The sequence below is a fragment of the Pelophylax lessonae genome (genome assembly GCF_965119305.1).
Source record: "Pelophylax lessonae genome assembly, chromosome: 1".
Classification (NCBI taxonomy): Eukaryota; Metazoa; Chordata; class Amphibia; order Anura; family Ranidae; genus Pelophylax; species Pelophylax lessonae.
This window is the reverse complement of record NC_138768.1, coordinates 796,417,939-796,424,111: the sequence shown is the minus strand read 5'-3', so window position 1 is coordinate 796,424,111 and position 6,173 is coordinate 796,417,939.

The following is a 6,173-nucleotide window of genomic DNA, read 5'->3' as shown; positions in this document are numbered from 1 at the left end:
GTGCCTTGCCACAATTCTGTCTCTGAGCTCTTCAGGCAGTTCCTTTGACCTCATGATTCTCATTTGCTCTGACATGCATTGTGATCTGGAAGGTCTTATATAGACAGGTGTGTGGCTTTCCTAATCAAGTCCAATCAGTATAATCAAACACAGCTGGACTCAAATGAAGGTGTAGAACCATCTCAAGGATGATCAGAAGAAATGGAAAGCACCTGAGTTAAATATATGAGTGTCACAGCAAAGGGTCTGAATACTTAGGACCATGTGATATTTCAGTTTTTCTTTTTTAATAAATCTGCAACAATGTCAACAATTCTGTGTTTTTCCGTCAATATGGGGTGCTATGTGTACATTCATGAGGAAGAAGAATGAACTTAAATGATTTTAGCAAATGGCTGCAATATAACAAAGAGTGAAAAATTTAAGGGGGTCTGAATACTTTCCATACCCACTGTGTATATATATATATATATATATATGACAATTGAGTATATATCAGGCCATTCATTCAGTATCTATCTGTCAGTTCAGTACATATCAGCAGTGCATTATATATAGATTATATATTGATCAACCAGTAATAAACCCCCCCAAAATCCACATAATGTCCGAAAGGCCGACAAGGAGAGGCAGACGCTCACAGGTCACAAAAAGAAGGCAAGCAGCCTCTGTGTCCACAGTGAAAAGTGGTGGTCACAGACATGGTGCATCCTCTGCAGGCGGGGCACACCCATCCTTTTTTTCCAATGCTGACCGTGTTATTTAGCCATAAGTCGTCCTTATCCTCCTCGTCTTCTGACACCCATGCTCATACTAGTTTGCCTTCCACCGCAGCTGCCAAAGCAGCCCAATCCTCAGGCTCCTTCTCCACAGCTACTCCTTCTGTCGCCCCACCATCATGCACGGAGGAATCACCTGAACTATTCAATCATAGTGTCAGTGACATGCTGCTGGAGGATGCACAGCAATTTGAATGCTGTGATGTTGGTTCCCCGGTTGATGAAGGGAATAACGTGAGCCTAGAGAGAAGGGGTGACAATGATGGACAAGAAACTAGCAGTCATGTTCCCAGAGCTGCAGCATACTGTTAAGTTTGCTCCAGTGACAAGGAGGGAGGGGATGATGAGGTCACATACTGAACTTGGGTGCCTGACAGGATAGAGGAAGAAAGTGAGGGGGAGGAGGAGGAGTTGGCACAACTCCAACGAGGCAGGATGTGCTCCAGGGGCCGCGATAGGAGTAGCTAACCTTTTGCATCACAGCACAAAGCTCCACAGGTGCAGGGTGCTGCAAAGTCCCCAAGGACTTCCAAAAGATCATTAGTGTGGGCTTTTTTCAGCACATGTGCAGTAGACGGCAGCGTTGCTGTTTGCAACACCCGTCTGAAGTGGATCAAGCATAACCAGAACACCAGCTGTTTGGGCACCACATGCTTGACAAGACATATGATGACCTGCCATGCAGTCCATTGGCAACAGCACCTGAGAGAGCCACAAGATAAAAACAAGCATACTTCACCTTGCTCCTCATCTGGGATCTCTAACCCTACTATACCTCATGTCTTCTCAAAAACCTGCATTGAGAGGGATGATGGTATAGCAATGATCCCACAGAGACTTGCACCCAATCTGCTAGCAGTACACCACCGCTTGATTTGAGCAGCAGGCAAATTTCACTACCCCAGTTGCTGAACCATAGAAAGAAATCCTGTCCCAGCCATCCACATGCTCAGCGTCTTAATTCTAGCTTGGCCAAATTGCTAGCACTGCAATTGCTGCATTTTCTTCTGGTAGACTGTGCTTCCTTTCGCAAATTTGTGGAATGTGCTGTACCACAGTGGCAGGTACCAAAAAGGCCAATGGCGTAAGGCCATTCAGGCTCTCTACCGTCATGTGGAAGGTAGTGTTTTGGCCTCGTTGGACAATGCAGTCAGCATTACTGCTGACTCTTGGTCCAGCAGGCATAAACAGGGACGTTACATGTCATTCACGGCGCAGTGGGTAACTCTGGTGGCAGCTGGTAAGGATGCAGGACAGGGTTCAGTGTTGCAGCTTGTTTTGTCACTACGCCTCCAAAAAGCTGGTGCTGGTTCTGCCACATCTGGCTACTCCACCACCTCCTCCTCCTCTTCTTCTTCCTCCATGTCCTCTTCTGCTCAATTGTCCTCTGAAGCAGCAGTTCTTCCTAAGCGTTCAAGGGGCTACGCAAGCGGTCAGGCTAAAAGATACCATGCCGTGCTTCAGTTGGTCTGTCTAGGGGATAGGAGTCACACCTGGGCAGAGATTCTTTCAGCTCTGCAGGGGCAGGCTCAGAGATGGTTGACGCCACGACAGCTTCAGCCAGGAATGTTTTTATGCGACAATGGCACCAACCTTCTCTACGCCCTCCGACAGGGACACTTGATACATGTTCCATGCTTGGCACATGTCCTGAATCTGGTGGTGCAGCATTTCTTGACCAAAATCTCCTGAGGAAGGCCAGAAAAGTGTGTGGCCATTTCCGTTGTTCATACAATGCCAGTGCTCGCTTATCTGACATTCAACTGGAATTCAACGTGCCCACCAACCGCCCTTATTTGTGACATGCCCACCAGGTGGAACTCAACATTGGCAATGCTGCAGCGGCTGCACACGCAGCAGAGGGCGATCAATGAGTACCTGTGTGAGTATGGCACAAGGACAGGCTCAGGGGAGCTTGGCTTTTTATTGCCACGCCAGTGGTGTTTGATAAAGGATGCATGCACCGTCCTGTCACCATTTAAAGCGGTTGTATCCCGCTTTTTGACACTTTTACCTACAGGTAAGCCTATAATAAGGCTTACCTGTAGGTACAAATAATATCTCCTAAACCGGCACGGTTTAGGAGATATTTACAGTGCATGCAGCCGCTCGCGCGAGCGGCGCATGCGCTCTGAAGGTCCGGGGGGACCTTCAATTAACTTGCCGGGAGCTTGCCGGAAAAATCACTCCCGCGCGCATGCGCGGGGGTGACGTCATCGCGGCTCCGGCCAATCAGCGCGCCGGAGCCGCCGAACCCGGAAGAGACGACGAGGGATCATGGCAGCGCCCGCATCGATGTCCGGGGGTCCGTGTCGGGGCTTCGTTTTAAGGTAAGTTAAACATAATGGGCTAGTATGCGATGCATACTAGCTCATTATGCCTTTGTCTTGCAGGTTTTTTTTTTTTTTTTTTTAATAGGGTTTACAACCGCTTTAAGGAGGCCACAAGGCTGGTGAGCCAGGATGATGCATGCATCAGTGACACTATCCCTCTAGTCTACCTGCTGGAGCACACGCTTAATGGAATCATTGACAGGGCACTTGAGGCAGAACACTGGGAGGAAGAGGAGGACTTCCTTTCCTCACAAGGATCCCTTTATGTAGATATCATGCCTGCAGGGACACAAAACACACAGGAGGAAGAGGATTGCGGCAGCATAGATGTAGAGGATAGCATACAGCAGTCTTGAAGGGATGGGTGTCATTCCCCAGAAACCCCAGGAGTTGTATGTGGTTGGGGAGAGGTTGCTCCTGACAATGTCATCCTTAGTGATCCAGAGGACTCAGAAGCTCATGCCTCCTCAAACGTTGCGTGGGCTCCCTGATTCTGCAAAGGCTGCAAAAGGACCCGAGGATTCATGCTATCAAGGAGAGAGATAATTACTGGTTGGTAGCCCTTCTTGATCCATCTTACAAGGGTAAAGTTGCAGAGCTCATCCTGCATTCGCAGAGGGAGCAGAGGATGAAACATCTTGAGGAGGCCTTGAAAAAAAAATTGTGTAACACCTTTCCAGACACTGGGAGGTTAACATTCTCTGGACGTGTTTCTGAGGCATGTTCAGCCAAAGGAGGAGCGGTGGAAAGGGTGGCTGGCTGACGGATGCCTTTAACCCCTTAACCCCCTATTTTGCGATTCGGCCCTGTGTGAATTTAACGGACAATTGCGCGGTCCTGCGATGCTGTAACCAAATGAAATTGACGTCCTTTTTTTCCCACAAACATAGCTTTCTTTTGGTGGTATTTGATCACCTGTGTGATTTTTTACTTTTTGCGCTATAACCAAAAAAATAGCCACAATTCTAAAAAAATAACAATATTTTTCAAATTTTTTTATATGAAATTCCCCACCAAAAAAATGTAAAAATCTAAATTTTTTAACATTTCAGGCCAATTTGTTTTCTGCTACATATTTTTGGTGAAAAAAATCGCAATAAGCGTATTTTGATTGGTTTGCGCAAAAGTTATTGTGTTTACTAACTACGGGAAAGATTTATGTCATTTTTATTGTTTTTTTTTTTAACTAGTAATGGCGGCGATCTGCGTTTTTTTTATTTTTTTTGCGGGACTGCGACTTGCGGCGGACAGATCGAACCCTTCACTGACATTTTTTACACTTTTGGGGGTACCAGTGACATTACTACAGTAATCAGTGCTATACATATGCACTGTTACTGTAAAAATGACACTGGCAGGGAAGGGGTTAATTTTATTAGAGAATCAGGGGTTAAGTGTGTTCTGTTTCTGCACCTGTATGACAAGGACATGCGATTTGAAATTTGTATGTATATTTGAATATGACATATTTTTTCCTTTAGAAATGTCAGTATTGCTGCAGCAGGCTACATACATTGTACAGAACAGATGTGCTACTTTACAGGCACATTAAGGGGACCCCCCAGGCACGATATTTGAAGGCATTATTCTTTTTTATAGTTTCACATTAAGCCTCATTAAAATCAGTAAATCACTGCTCCTTTAACCACTTGCCGACCGTATACTGTATATATACGTCGGCAAGCTGGCTCTACCAGGCAAAAAACATGTATCAGTACGTCATTTGCCTGGGAGGAGCTAGGGGGCGAGCGCACGCGGGGAATTTGGCGCGTGTGTCCGGCGGCTCTGATTGCCGTCTGGCACTCTCGATCTCTCCCGCTGACAGAGAAGGGCGGTCGGCTGATGTAAACACAGCCATCTGTCCTGCTCCCTCGGATGATCACAGAGCTCATGTGATCCTGCTATGTAGGATGGCATGTCTCTGTGTTCATCTCCCCCCCCCCCACAGTTAGAATCACTGCCCTAGGCTTACATTTAACCCCTTGATCACCAACAATGTTAACCCCTTCCCTGCCAGTGTCATTATTACAGTAACAGTGCATATTTTTAGCACTGATTACCATAGTATTGTAACTGGTACCCCCAAAAGTGTAAAAAATGACAGTCCAATCTAGCCGCCGCAATGTCGCAGTCCCGCAAAAAATCGCAGATCGCCGCCATTACTAGTAAAAAAAACAATAAAAAAATCTTTCCGGTAGTTAGTAAACGCGATACACTTATTGCGATTTCTCTTACCAAAAAGATGTAGCAGAAAACAAATTGGCCTAAAATGTTATAAAATTTTGATTTTTAATTTTTTTTTTTGGAAAGTTTATATAGCAGAATGTGAAAAAATATTGTTTTTTTTGCAAAATTGAAGCTCTTTTTTTTTTTGTTTATAGCGCAAAAAATAAAAATCGCACAGGTGATCAAATACCACTAAAAGAAAGCTCTATTTGTGGGAAAAAAAGGACATCAATTTTATTTAGGTACAGCGTCGCACGACCCCGCAATTATATGTTAAAATAACGCAGTGCCGAATCACAAAATAGGGCCTGGTCATTAAGGGGGAAAATCCTCCGGTCTGAAAGTGGTTAAAAATTATCCTTTTTAAACATTTTGTTTGCATTGCTACATGTTCCCCAGGTCAGTACCTGGACCCCCATTCACTTTTTTTGGGCAATAACTTGCATTTAATCCTTCAAAATGAGGACGTTTGATTTTTGACGTTCGAGTCCCATAGACTTCAATGGAATTTGTTTGTTCGAACAAACTTTTCCCTTGTGTGCAGTGTTCTGGTGCGAACCAAACAGGGGGGTGTTCGGCTCATCACTAATAGACAACAATCCGCTTCCATTTTTTTGTTAAAGCTTAATTGAACTGAAGTTAGTGCAGATTGGCTACCATGCACAGCTGTAACAGATTTTACACTCTCCAGTTATAGTAAATCAACCCCTAGGAGTCAGAGGCACAGGGGCTCTGATGATCTCACAATGCAGATGTACAGTTCTGAGGCTGTGGGCATATGAGTTTCTAGGCACAGGCAATGCACTGCTATTTAGGCACATTTAACATTTCTAGA